Here is a 14,869-nt window from a genome sequence, read left to right as displayed (position 1 = left end):
GAAAGCCCTTTGTCCTCAAAAGCAGATCATTCAGTGTTATCAGTGTATAGTCTGCAGCCAATAAAACATCTTGTTTCAGCCCTGAGTGTACAACATGCTGCAAACAATTTCCTCCATAAGCTCACAGAGCCAAATCCATTCCTGGTGTAACTCCCTGGAATTCAGTGGCCTCACACCAGATGAATTTGGCCCAATCTCAAGTGTTTTTCTACTGAATCCTCTGCAATGCCCACTGGGGATAATCACAGCTCTGTGCTCCCAATCAGCGTTGTGCCTGGGGAATTCTCCACATGGCCTGCGTGCTCTACTTCCTATTGACACCTGAATCCCTGGGCTGACGTTACAGCCTTTACACACTCTGCAGAATTTAAACACAGGGACATGAATGGGAAGAGATTGTGCCTGATAAAGTGTCCTGAGGAACGATGGCACGTCCTCATATAAACCTCCACTGGATAATGCAGGAGATGAGGAGTCAAATGTGGAAAAGTGTCTAAAGTTTTAGGTATTTAGACACCTAAATATTCAGCTAGGTTCCTACTGGGGTCCTCAGGTGTGCCTAACTCCCATTGATTTCATGATTTCCACTCATCTGAGCTGTCACTAATTATCTTCAACTGGGCAGTCTTCTGAAGGACCAGTCAGACAGCTCGGACCTGTGATGCCCATCTGGACAGTGCAAAGGTGAGTTCAGTCCCCAGAACACATTCATGACCTGCATCTCCACAGAGATTGTGCCAACCAGCAATGGGGACCTTGTCTGCCCATTCAGCTAGTGGTGGGTTTTGTAGTGACAGGGCAGATCCATGACCTCAGACCCTAAAGCTCTTCTTTTGAATATTGAGGAATTTGGGATCCAGCATGGATTAGAGTCTTGGTTTGGGCCCATCTCTGCTTTTCTGTCATGTGGATGCATTCCTGCTCAGGGGAATGTTTCTTCTCTCAGCCCGAGTAAGCCTAGATGTTATACCCCAGCTATACCCCAATCTTCTTCCCACTGGAGTCCATAGGCTCTCCATGAGTTCTGGGTACAGCTGGTTGGGAATTCTCCACTGGAATGATTTTCTAATATCAAATTTCCTTTCACAAAGTCAAAATTTTCCATGAGAATATTGAGTTTTTCACTGATTCCTCTGTGCTGAAGGAGACTGCAAGAACTCTGCTTCATTCTGTGTCCAGTTCCAGCTGTCTGAGCATAACAACAAGAGCTTCTTAATGTGCCCCTTCTCTCCAGATTCTCCATGTGGGAAGCTCAGCCCTTAAAGGCACAGTCCCCAATACCCTCAAAAATTTCAAAATTGAAAACTACAATTGATTTTCCATCAGGAAAATTGCAATGATGGCTCCCTGCCAGCCTGGAAGGTGCTTGCCAATGTTCATGTTTACCCTGTAGCCAGAAAGTGAAATTGGCAAGAACCTTCCAGGTGGGCTGCTGGAGGCTGAGCTCCTTGGCTCTCTGCCTACACCCAGCCAGGCAGCCGGGGAGTGTGTGTTTCTGTTACTGAATGGCTGCGTGGCCGTGTGTGTGGGAGTGAGGAGGGCCAACGGGGCTGTATAAAGAACAGGCCACAATGCAGTGTATTCAGCTGTTCTGCTGCAGATGTTCCAGTCCCTGTTGTGGGTCAGACAGGTGACTTCAGCTCAGCTAACAGGGACTGCCCCTGCCCGAGGCAGGTGTGAGCGGTCACAGGGATCAGCACAAGGCAGGAGAAGAGGAGCAGCATAGGGAATGCAAGGGTCCCTGATCCTATATTAACAGGAGGTTTCGGCCCCATAGCTATTCCTGCACAGCAGCAAGAGTGAGATAGAAGAACTAAGAGCCTTCAAAGCATGGTCCAAGCCAGGATCAGGTTTAAGCCCCTGTCTCCTCAGACAATCCCATTCCCTGCCTTTACCCCTCTCTGTTATGTTGCACACCTGTGGGTGAGGCGGCCTGTGGGACTGGTGCTTGCTGTGTGGCAGATACACCAGGGATCGTGAATATGGAGTACAGGCCACATGCACAGGGGAGATCTACAGAAAACGACAGGGACACTCGCTCAATGTGTAGGAAAAATGTATGTCTTCTCCCCAAGCCTGAGGTTAGCACCTAGGGATCCTGCCTCCAACCACTGAGTTCAGCCCACTTGGCCTTGCTGCTTCTGCGTCTTTTCTCTCCCTTTAATTTTCCAACACTGCAGAAAGGCACAGGGCAAGGAAGCCTGGGTCTGAGCTGGGCAGGGCTCCAGGGGGTGAGTCCTGGAAGCCCTCAGAGAATGGACTTGGATACATCTTCTTCTCCCTGGCAATGAAATGCAAAACCAGCTGCATACAGACCAGCTGCAGAGACCAATGTGTCAGAGTAGCCCCTTGTCCTGTGGTTAAGCCCCCCAGCTGAGGGTGGCTAAAGATGAAAAGGAGGCTTCCCCTGGCCTGATTCCTTCTGGCAGGAAATGGCTTAAGTTGCCAAAGCCAGCTGACTCCAGGAGAGGGGCATCCCTGCAGCCTGGACTTAGGTGCTGAGCAGCCTGACGACATGGACGCTGACACTACATCCTTTCTCAATGTTGTCACTGCTGATCTTTCCCTCTGCTCCATTCATCAGTGGGGGGTCTAAAGTATCTGACACACCAGGTCCCAGAATCCCAGCTGCAATCCACAAGCTGAAATTGCTCTAGAGCCACAGACCCTGGGAGCTCATCCCAGGAATCCCAGGATCCCAGCTTTAAGTAGGGAGCTTGGAAGCCCTGACAGCCCTGCCTCGAGCCAGGGTTCTGAGGACTCTCAGGCTCCCTGCTGCAGACCTGAGAGCTGAGCCCGGGGTAGAGACAGGGCTCCCAGGGCTTTCAGTCTCCCGGCTTCATGGCAGGGAGCCTGGAAGCTCTGACAAGGTAGGCTGCCCCAGAGCCACGTACTCTGGGATACCTGGGTCCCCAGCAGCCCATCTTCATTGCCAGCCTGCCTTTCCTTCACTGAAAGGTCATGGAACCCGAGATGTTTCCATGAATCTCTGGGTTCTATGAATCGGCAATATTGGACAAAACTCTGTGTCATCAGAAAATTTCTAACCAGCTCTACTTGTTATTTATCTCTGCCGGAAGCTGGAGTGAGCTCCAGCCTGCATCATTGGAACAGCTGAGCGAATACAGCAAAGTCGTCCCTGTGTGAATAGTAACAGACTATTCATCCTTTCTTTTTCTTACTGCAGACAACACTAAAAAAAAGGCTCATTTGGTGCAGATGCAATGCTGCCTAATGTTTTTAAAATCTTTATTTCACACAGGTTGCTGGCATGTCAAGGAGATTGAATAACCATGAAATGTCAGTTCCCAGCTGGTGTAAATCAATATCGCTCCATAGGAGTCAATGGGCCGGATCTCCAACTGATGTAATTCATCATCTCTCCATTGGTGTAAATGGGCCAAATTCCTATCTGGTATAAATACGCATCGCTCCTTTGGAGTCAATGTGGTAGATCCCCCAGTTGGGGGGAATCATCCATAGCTCCATTGGAATCAATGGGGCCAGATCCCCATTTGGTGTAAATGAGCTGTAGACCCATTTCTGTCAATGGCACCAGATAAGAATGTAAGAACATAAGAATGTAAGAACATAAGACCGGCCGTACTGGGTCAGACCAAAGGTCCATCTAGCCCAGTATCCTGTCTTCCGACAGTGGCCAATGCCAGGTGCCCCAGAGGGAGTGAACCTAACAGGTAATGATCAAGTGATCTCTCTCCTGCCATCCATCACCACCCTGTGACAAACAGAGGCTAAGGACACCATTCTTTACCCATCCTGGCTAATAGCCATTAATGGACTTAACCACCATGAATTTATCCAGTTCTCTTTTAAACGCTGTTATAGTCCTCGTCTTCACAACCTCCTCAGGTAAGGAGTTCCACAAGCTGACTGTGCGCTGAGTGAAGAAGAACTTCCTTTTATTTGTTTTAAACCTGCTGCCTATTAATTTCATTTGGTGACCCCTAGTGCTTGTATTATGGGAATAAGTAAATAACTTTTTGTTATCTACTTTCTCCACATCACTCATGACTTTATATACCTCTATCACAGTGGTTCCCAAACTTTAACAGCCCGCGAACCCCTTTCACTAAATTGTGAAATCTTGTGAACCCCCTCCTAAAAATGAATATTTTCAGGGATTTAAGTTTAAATTTCCTCAGTGTGATGGATACCCCAACTGCCGGGCCCCGGAATCTATGAACCTCTGAAAAATATTTTTAATTGAAACTTTTTTTAACGAACATAGAAAAACCAGAAACCAAAAAAGTTTCTGTAAAATGTTTTTTTGGCTTTTGTTTAAAAAAAAATGGTTTTGAATAAAAATAAATTCATTTTTGGTTTTCAAAAATCAGAAAATGTTTCATGAAAACAGCTTTTGAAAATGGACCATTTTTCCGTTTCAGTGTTTTGTAAATTTTTCTTGGGGAATTTTGAAAAATGTGAAAAAAATTCAAAACTTTCTGTAAAAAATGCTTGGTATTTTTCACCCACCTCTAATTTCTGTTGAGGTTGTGGCTGGTGGTAACAAGGAGGGCTGTGGTTCTGGCTTTAGATGAGATTTGGCAAATTCCTGGGGCTCGGGCTGGGGTTCGGGCTACCAGCTCCCCCGCTGACGGGGGCAGGACTCGGGCTGCCAACCCCAACTGCCCGCCCCCGCTCTCCCTGGGGCTCGGGCTGCCAGCCTCACGCAGAGCACTGTGGTTTGAACTGCGGGCTCCCCCGCTGACCTGGGCAGGGCTCTGGGTGCTGGCTGCAACTGCCCACCCCCGCTCTCCCTGGGATTCGGGCTGCTGGCTCCCCCACTGATGGGGGCAGGGCTCAGGCTGCCAACCCCAACTGCCCGGCTCCGCTCTCCCTGGGGCTCAGGCTGCCAGCCCCATGTGGAGCGCTGTGGTTTGAGCTGCCGGCTCCCCCGCTGACGGGGGCAGGGCTTGGACTGCCAGCCCCAACTGCCCGGCCCCGCTCTCCCTGGGGCTCGGGCTGCCAGCCCCGCGCGGAGCGCTGGGGTTCGGGCTGCCAGCTCCCCTGCTGACGGGGTCAGGGCTTGGGCTGCCAGCCCCAACTGCCCAGCCCCGCTCTCCCTGGGGCTCAGGGTGTCTGCCCTGCAACCGGGTCCCACCTGCTGTCTCCAATGCCCGGGGTCCTCTGTCCACCATTAGTGAAATTTTTCTGGCGAACCCCCTGTAACGTTCTGCGAACACCCAGGGGTTTGCGAACCCCAGTTGGGGAACCACTGCTCTATCATATCCCCCCTTAGTCTCCTCTTTTCCAGGCTGAAAAGTCCCAGCCTCTTTAATCTCTCCTCATATGAGACCCGTTCCAAACCCCTAATCATTTTAGTTGCCCTTCTCTGAACCTTTTCTAGTGCCAATATATCTTTTTTGATATGAGGAGACCACATCTGTATGCAGTATTCAAGATGTAGGCGTACCATCGATTTATATAAGGGCAATAATATATTCTCCGTCTTATTCTCTATCCCCTTTTTAATTAGTCCTAACATCCTGTTTCCTTTTTTGACCGCCTATGCACACTGCGTGGACGACTTCAGAGAACTATCCACGATGACATCAAGATCTTTTGCCTGATTTGTTATAGCTAAATTAGCCCCCATCATATTGTATGTATAGTTGGAGTTATTTTTTCCAATGTGCATTACTTTACATTTATCCACATTACATTTCATTTGCCATTTTGTTGCCCAATCACTTAGCTTTGTGAGATCTTTATGCAGTTCTTCACAGTCTGCTTTGGTCTTAACTATCTTGAGCAGTTTAGTATCATCTGCAAACTTTGCCACCTCACTTTTTACCCTTTTCTCCAGATCGTTTATGAATAAATTGAATAGGATTGGTCCTAGGACTGACCCTTGGGGAACACCACTAGTTACCCCTCTCCATTCTGAGAATTTACCATTAATTCCTACTCTTTGTTCCCTGTCTTTTAACCAGTTCTCAATCCATGAAAGGACCTTCCCTTTTATCCCATGACAACTTAATTTACGTTAATTCCCCAGCTGGTGTAAATTAGCATAATGCTCTGGAGCTATGGCAGTTTACACGAGCTGAATATCTGTACCATGATGCCTAATTTTATTTTTGTTCCTGAATTTGAGTTTCTCATTGCTTAACCCCATCCCATTCACATAACAATGGAAGAGTCTAAGATCACAAAATCATAGTTCAATAGTCAGAAATCTGAGACCTGTGCACCCAGCTGGTAAACTGGCCGGTGAATGAGGGCATGGTCCTGGAGCTGCAGCCTGCACCTCTGTCCTATAGAGTTAACTTTGTGATTGGCTCAGTCTCTCTGAAGAATCAGGCAGGTGTTGCTGTGTCAGTTTCACTCAAAGCAGTTTAATCCTCAGAGTAATTGGCTCAGACTCTCTGCAGACTCAGGCAGATGTTGCTTTGGGAGTTACACTTAGTTATTGTCTCAGGCTTGGGTTATATTTTCAAACTTTCCATCCCATGGGGATTAGAAAATTACTTCCGTTTACAAAATGAAAGTTGAGATTCTGCTGTAACACCATGACTTTTTGAGCTGGGGCCCTGGACACTGGACAATGGTACTGTAGCCTTAATCTAACCCCAATTGCTTTCCTAATATCACATTTCCATATACACAATTGCTGTAACTTGTGCAGGGATGTTCTGTGAAGTTGAATGGGCAAGGGAGGAGGTCCCCTAAATTGTGTCTGGATGGATAGGTAGTTGGTGTGATCAGGAATGAGAGGGGAAGTTTCCACAAGACACTTTTTCTACTGACATATGGTCCATGATCTGAAAAAAAAAAGAGTTTGAGAATTTCTGGACAGAAAAGTCTGTCCAAGTGAGTCACTTTTCAAGATTGGAACCAAATAAAAGCAACATTTGCAAAAGTGACTCAAAATATTTATTACAAATATTGTCTTTAATGAAGAGACAACAAATACTAACACTCAATGTGCAGCGGCAGTCAAAACAGCTAACAGGATTTTAGGAACCATTAGGAAAGGGAGAGAGAATAAAATAGAGCAAATATCATAATGTCACTATATAAATCCATGGTACGCCCACACCTTTAATTCCGTATCTAATTCTGTTCACCCCATCTCAAAAAAGATATATTAGAACTGGAAAAGGTACAAAGAACAGCAACAAAAAATGATTAGAGGTATGGAACATCTTCCATGCAAGGAGGGATTAAAAAGACTGGGACTGTTCAGCTTAGAAAAGAGGTGATTAAGGGGGGGGATATGAGAGATATCTATAAAATCATTAATAGTAGGGGGAAACGGAATAGGAAAGTATTATTTACCCCTGCACATAACATAAAAACCAGGGGTCACCCAATTAAATTAATATGCAGCAGATTTAAAACAAGCAAAATGAAGTACTTCTTCACACAACACATAGTCAACATGTGGAACTCATTGCCAGGGGATGTTGTGGCGGCCAAAATGGTCAGGGAAGTGAACCCATGCTCTGGGTCTCCATAAACCTCCAACTGCCAGAAGCTGGGATTGGACGACAGGGGGTAGATCACTCGAAATTGCCCTGATGTGTTAATTCCCTCTGATGCATCTGGCATTGGCCACTGTTGGAAGACAAAACACTGGGCTAGATGGACCATTGGTCTGCCCCAGTATGGCCGTTCTTATGTTCTGATGTGTATCTTGCTCATATGCTCAGGGTCTAACTGTTTGCTAGATTTGGGGTTGGGAAGGAATTTTCTCCCAGGTAGGATTGGCAGGGATGTTGGGTGCTTTTCACCTTCCTCTGCAGCATGGCAATTCTCTGCTATTGCAGAGACCTGGGGTATTGGTGGCACCTTGGTCACCCCTGTTCTCTGCCTGTGGCACACAATGGTTTAATCTCCCAAAGACTGAAATGCTGAGTTTAAAAAAGTCATTTGGCTCAATGCAGGGGTATGTGGGTGAAGATTAGTGGGCTATGACATACAGGAGGTCAAAGTGGATTATCTACCTGTCCATTCTGGACTTAAAATCTATGAAGCTGTGAACACTGGATCATTGCTTTCAGAGACGACTTAAGGTCACCTGGGGCCCTGGGCCGGAGCAAGTGGGGGGAGGGGACAAGTAGTTGAGAGACAACAAAAATTGATGGCTTCAGTCTCTAGTCTTGATGCATCTCCATGATGGTGACAAGCACCTTTCCCAGGAGGGGCAGCTCTCTGGAAAGCAGCACAACAGGCTGCCATTGAGCCAGGCCAGACTTGTGCTGTCACCGTGCCAATATTTCTACACATACTACAACAGAGTTCATAGTTTGACACCATCATACCCCACAAGCAAACAATTAACCACAAGCCATGGCACCCCAAGCAGAGTTTATGCCCCCAAAAAGGAGAAGACACGGAGAACCCATGAAGTCCACTGGGGACTTGATTATGGCTACTCCTTTGAGGTGGAAGGTGCTCAGAGAGTGTGGTGATGGGTGGCAGTACAAAAAACATGATAGGTAAAGTCTGATCTTATTTACACTGGTTTAAATCTACAGTAACTCCATTGACTTGAGTGGTGTTTGTTTGCATTTTTACCAGTCTAAACACACCTTTCTGCATAAGCAGATTGCAAAGCATGTTCTCATGGGTATTATAATGTTATCAGAGGATTACATTTATAAAGAAACATGGAATGAAATCACAACCAAAGGGAAAAAATGGACAGTTTATTGCTTGTAAATAACCTCCACGCTATGAGTTTCCTCAATGCAGCTTTGATCTCCTTGTTCCTCATGCTGTAGATGATCGGATCCATCACTGCTGGTAGCACAGAATAGACAACAGCCACCACAAGATCCAGACCTGAGGTTGAGCTGGAGGTGGGATGACTGTAGGCAAAGGTGGCAGTGCAAAAGAACAAGGACACTGCGGTGAGGTGAGGGAGGCAGGTGGAGAATGCTTTATGCCGGCCTTGCTCAGCGGGGATTCTCAGCACTGTTTTGAAGATTTGAACATATGACACAATTATAAAAACAAACCATAAAGCATAAGCCTAAATACACACTAAAGGCAATAGCTACAGTTTTACTGAGGTACAAGTCAGAGCAGGCGAGCTTGAGGAGCTGGGGGATTTCACAGAAAAACTGATCCACCATGTTGCTTCCACAGAAGGATATTGCAAACGTGATCCCAGTGTGGAGTGCAGAGTAGAGAAAAACACTGATCCAGACACCAGCTGCCATTTGGACACAAGCTCTCCTGTTCATCACTCTCTCATAGTGCAGGGGTTGGCAGATGGCGACGTATCGGTCGTACGCCATGATGGTCAATAAAACAAGATCTGCTGAAACAAAAAAGACAAAGAGAAAAACTTGGGCAACACATCCAGAATAAGAAATTGACCTGATGTTCATGAGGGAATTGGCCATGGATTTGGGGACGGTGACAGAGATGGAGCCAATGTCTAGGATGGACAAATTCATCAGGAAGAAGTACATGCGGGTGTGCAGATGGTGGTTGAGGAGAACAACTGTGATGATGAGAAGGTTCCACATCAGGGCTGCCAGGTAAATCACTAGAAACACCATGAAATGTAAAATCCACAGCTCCCGAACATCAGAGAATCCCAGGAGCAGGAACTCGATCACGGTGGTGCAGTTGGACATTTTCTTTCTCAGGACATCGTGTGATGTCTGTGGAGGGAAGGAGAAGGGCAATGGTCAGGATTAGAGTGACAGAGGAATTGATCCTGATTCTCTCTCTGTAATATTTTATAATGTGAATGTCAAAGGTGCACAGCACTCGTCACTTCCATTGACGAGAAGTCACGAGTGCTCCTCACCCATTAGCCAGAGCACTAATCAGGTGCATTATCACACAGTGAAAACTGGATTATTTCACTTAAAGTCAATGGCGCTGCATCAGTTTACACCATCTGAGGATCTGGCCCTAGATAAAATGCAGTATGAAGGATGGGACAAAGTACAATCCAAATCCAACAATTCTAGCCAAGATGGTTCCCTATTGTGACGAACAACAAGCTCACAACTTGGGCATGAAACTAACATGACGACACAGCCTGATTCCCACTTTCCAGAGAAATATGACATTGATTCACCCAGCTTCCTATGTGTCAGCTCGTCTGTGATGATTCCTCCACATAGACGGCTTTCTACCTATTTACAGATTGATTCATGGAACCAATTCTAGCTGCACTTCCATCTCTGTGTGATGATGGGCTAGGAGCGTCGCTCAGTTACTGCTAGGTTGTATTGTTTCCCTTTGTGACTTTGTGTCTGTGCTGTGCAGGTCAGTGGCAGTCACAAGACTTGGATTGTGTTCTTGGTTCTGCCATTGACCTGCTGGGTGACCTTGGGCCAGTCACTTCCCCTCCCTGTGCCTCTGTTTCCCCTCCCCCCTTTCTCTGCCTTGTCCTTTAGGACTGGAAGCTTTTAGGGGGGTGGTATGTGTCTTATTATGTGTATGTTCTGGGCACCTCTCAACAGCACTACCATTTAGGTGGCAGCAATGTAGGACAGCAGATATGGTGCTAGAGCAAAAGATCTGGGTTCTAATCTCATTGACCTTCTCTCTGTCCTTGGGCAGTGTCAAGATAGAAAGGTTTTGTCTGGGGGCTTCAACTCTCGCAGTGTTTAGAATATATTCTGTGGGCTATCAACTTTGCTTTATTCAGTTTAACCATCCTGGAGCTATTCCTTTGAAACAGTTGCAATAGAGCAAATGGGTTTGAAATTGTGGTATTAGTGGAAAATCTTAATTTTTCCCACCTTGGTGCAAAGCTGTTTCCCTTTCCAGGTAGACAGACATTTTCTGCTTTAATTATTTCAAAGGCAAATTGGGTTTTCAACTGAACACATTTTCATGGAAAGTCTCTGCTATCCTCAATATAGTTTGTTTTTCCAAGGACAGCAGAGGCTATTTTTTTTTCAGTTTTCAACAGCTTTTAGTTAAAATTGTTTTCTTCTCAGTTGCCACAATGAAACAAATGTTTGAGTTTTCACAATTTTTATGTACAGTCAATTTTTGCTGCTGAAAAATAAACAAATAAAAAAGTCTGACTGGTGCTAGATATTTGATTAAATATATAGTAAAATTCTTCAAGAGTTCCAATTGTCATGCATATTTATGTTCTCACATGTGCCTTGTATATCAATACCATAACATATTTAACTGAAATAGGAAACTTACTGTGCTGGTCTTTGTGGATTTTTTCCCAACTTGTGATGCATTTGATCCTCCTCTGTTAGAGAGATAATGTTCAAATAATCCTATCTGTCTATCATGCCCCCATCACTATATTATCCAGAAGCTGTTTCCTGAGTTGCCGGTCTCTCTGCAGTTCTTAGCACACAGCGGACTCCACAGATGCGTGCTCCTTGCTTCCCTCCTTGGACAGGCATGGCTGAGAGGTGATGTACTAAATGGGATTGGAGACTGAAAACCCCTCTCTGCTCTAGAGCTGATCCTGGTTTGTGCAGGCACCAGATATGGTCACAATGTAGGATGTCTCTGTTCTGGGGCTAAATTGCTGAATCCTGTCTCCAGGGCTGTGAGCCCAGCTCTGATCTCACCTCTGGAGCAAAGTACCTTTCCTAGATGAACCTAACCTCAGGGAAACAGCAGCACCCTCCCTGGATCTCATGCAATGGCAGCATTCCTGAAAGGACCCTTGGCTAAAAATAAGACAGGGCTAGCACTCAAAGGGTTTCCCAAAGGGGTTGCAGAATAAAATATATATTTATAGTACAGACATGTGACCTACAATCGCTAAGAGCCTAGTGGCGCCTAGTGGCCTGAAATATCCTGTTCCTTCATTAATTCCACATAATTACCTCTGGGTGAGCAGAGATTGGGGTTTTTTTTTGTTCCCCCTCCCTTTTTTCCTGCATTGAATCAGCAGCTCTTGGAGTACAGCCACCAGGGGAACCCACAGCTCGGGTTGACTGGGCTGATTGAAGTAGGTCATTAAGAGGTACCCAAAGCAAACACTAAAAACTAAGAACCACGTCCACACGCATGTATCTGGGGCTATTTTTGCCAACTGGGGATCTGGCCCTTTGATTTCAATGGAGCAATGGCTGATTTACACCAGCTGGGGATCTAGTCTGTTACACAGTTTCAAATCCATATTCTTTGCCTGTGAGATTTTAAACCAAAGACGAGACAAAAGTTCTGAACCCGTCTCCATTTTCTTAGTTCTTTGTTCCATGGGATTAATTAGAAGTGTAACTTTTTATGTTAAGGAGAGATTCATTCCCACTAGGGACAGAACTTTGGAGGAATTCAGTGTTTCTAAGATTTTCTATGTCTGAGCTTTCACTTCGATTAGGATGAATGGCCCAACTTTCTTTCTTTCTTTCTTTCTTTCTTTCTTTCTTTCTTTCTTTCTTTCTTTCTTTCTTTCTTTCTTTCTTTCTTTCTCAGCAATTACATTTTTTTTCTTATCGAATTCAACAATGCAACATTGAATTCCTCCAAAGTTCTGTCACAGCAAGAGATTTTTAGCAGGTATGGGGTACCGGAAAGACTTGGGGCTACCCTCCCACTCCCTCTGGAGGTGGGGCGGAGCTGTGCTCTGCTCCTTAAAGGAGCAGAATGCAGCTAGGGAGGACATTCATTATTTAAATGGCTTTAACAGCACAATACACATGCTAACAAACAAAGGCTTTGTTTAAGTTTGTTATCATAGGTTTTGTGCTGTTACATTGATCAGGACTTCTCAAGAGGGGAGGGATGCGGGGGACGGAAGGTGTTTAAACAGTGTTTTTGATTCTGTTTCTCCCCATTGGTCTGAATTACTCGTGACATCCATACTGCATCACATTAAGTCCAAATCATCAGAGGAATGCCTCTGCTTGCATTGACCAGAGGATGATTGGATTCTGATGTCAGCCCAGTTCTGCAGCCTTACAGGAATCAGGTGTTGTCTGCAGTGTACCTAGAATTCTTCTTTGCAGCCAAACTAGTCTAACATACATTTTGTTAACTGGAACTGGAGCAGCAAAACAAAGAAAACAAATGCCTCAATTTCTAGCTTTGTGGGTGAGAGAACTATAAGTGAAGATTATAATGCCAGACACTGATGGCCTTAAACGAGCTTCCTCAGGAATCTGCCAAGAACTTTGCTGAAAATACGTTCCTCATCTTAGCAACAGAGCTAAGACTTATCATACATCTGTCCACCTTTATTTGAATGAATGAAGCTCCTTCTGATCTGACAGCTCAGGCATTGTCAGTTCCATCCAGAACAATTTACAAACTTGGAACCTAATCCTGTAAACCCACAATCATTTTATCAATCCCATTGAAGACAATGGGACTATTTGCATGACTATGGACCACTTTTATGGATGGGCAAGAGTTTCAGGTGTCTGTTCTGTTCCTATAAAGAAAGTTGATCCCCCATTGAAATGCAATGTTTGGGTACAATACCATAAAGCAGTTTAGGATACAGTTCTACTTAAAATTTGTCTTTTAATAAGTCCTACATATGCTGAAATGGCTCCTCACCCAACTCCCATATTCCATATAAACAGAGTGAAATACTACATATGTGGGGGGAAAGTGAGTAGTTAAGCATGTTGATGTTTGTATATACAAAGTGGGTTTTGGAAGAGACGGGAAGAGCATTGGTGCCCTGGGTTTGGGGGAGGGGAGGAGTCACATGGGGCGGTCACATGTCCCCCTTGTGTCCCTCCCATGAGTGTAGTACTGGCAAGAAATGATTTCTGCTTGTACCACTGGCTATAACTCAGGAAATGCCTTGGTCAAATGACCCCAGATTTGGATCACTAACACTACCCTGTGACACCTTGAGGCACATCAAACTTCAAAGCAATCTGAGTGACTCTTCGGCTTTTAGAGCACTTACACGGTTTAAGCTTTAAAGCACATAAAATGGCTGGAATGGAAACCCTCTGGCTGTTTTTCCATATTGGTGCGTGCACACTGTAAAAAGTGAACATTTTCTTAAATTCAGTTTGGGTCCCCTGAAGACAGAGTGAATAAACTTGACAGACTGAGATGTTTTTGACCCTCATCACATCAATAGTTTGAGCTCTAGCATTGCACAAAAAATCCCACCTAGAAAAACCCTTTTTATCTTTGCAACCCCTAGCTCAAATGACTTTTTGAAAAAAAATTCTATTTTTTCATGGCTTATATTTCCATAATCCCTTGCTCAAATGACCAATAATTCAATTTACTAATCCTACCCAACACCCTCCAGAAGCACCCCAATTTTCAAAGGAATCTGACTAAGCATGTCAATGTTAGTCCTTAGAAAGTCAATTTTTAAATGGTATCACAACACAACTTTAGTTATACTAGCACTGCTGCGTTATATAATATTTATCAGTTTGTTTACTGGCTGAGTACCCATCTCTCAGATTTCTGTCTATAAACCATGATCTCGGAATATTCCATGAGCATTGAAACGGGATTGTGCTATTAAACAATGAGAACACTGATAGAGGAATAAGCATCAAACTAGGCACCACAGTACAGATATTCACCTCATGTAAACTGGCACAGCTCCAAAGCATTATGCCAATTTACACCAGCTGGGGATCTGGCACTTCATATTTGTTCAATCTCCCTGACATACCCACAACCACTGGGAATTAAATATTTTTTAAATGTCATGCAGCTTTGCACCTGAATGCAGTAAGAAAAAAAAATTAATTGCTGAGAAAGAAAGAAAGAAAGAAAGAAAGAAAGAAAGAAAGAAAGAAAGAAAGAAAGTTGGGCCATTCATCCTAATAGAAGTGAAAGCTCAGATTTAGACAATCTTAGCTCATTAGGCTGCTGGTGCAAAGCTGCATGACATTTAAAAAATATTTAATTCACATTGGTTGTTTCAAATCCACATTCTTTGCCTGTGAGATGAGCCACTGGCTCC

The 14,869-nt window shown here is 44.8% G+C and overlaps 1 protein-coding gene and 1 pseudogene across 1 annotated transcript in view; both read right to left on the bottom strand.

Moving 5' to 3' along the window:
• LOC135974464 (maestro heat-like repeat-containing protein family member 1) overlaps positions 1-14,869 on the bottom strand; it is a 936,803-nt gene that overhangs the window by 457,278 nt on the left and 464,656 nt on the right. The window lies entirely within an intron of this gene.
• On the bottom strand, positions 8,648-9,614 carry LOC135974672 (olfactory receptor 14A16-like; annotated as a pseudogene).

This window comes from Chrysemys picta, chromosome 12 (genome assembly GCF_011386835.1).
Source record: "Chrysemys picta bellii isolate R12L10 chromosome 12, ASM1138683v2, whole genome shotgun sequence".
Lineage (NCBI taxonomy): Eukaryota > Metazoa > Chordata > Testudines > Emydidae > Chrysemys > Chrysemys picta.
The sequence above is the reverse complement of the archived record's forward strand: the minus strand, read 5'-3'. Positions and strand labels throughout refer to the sequence as shown.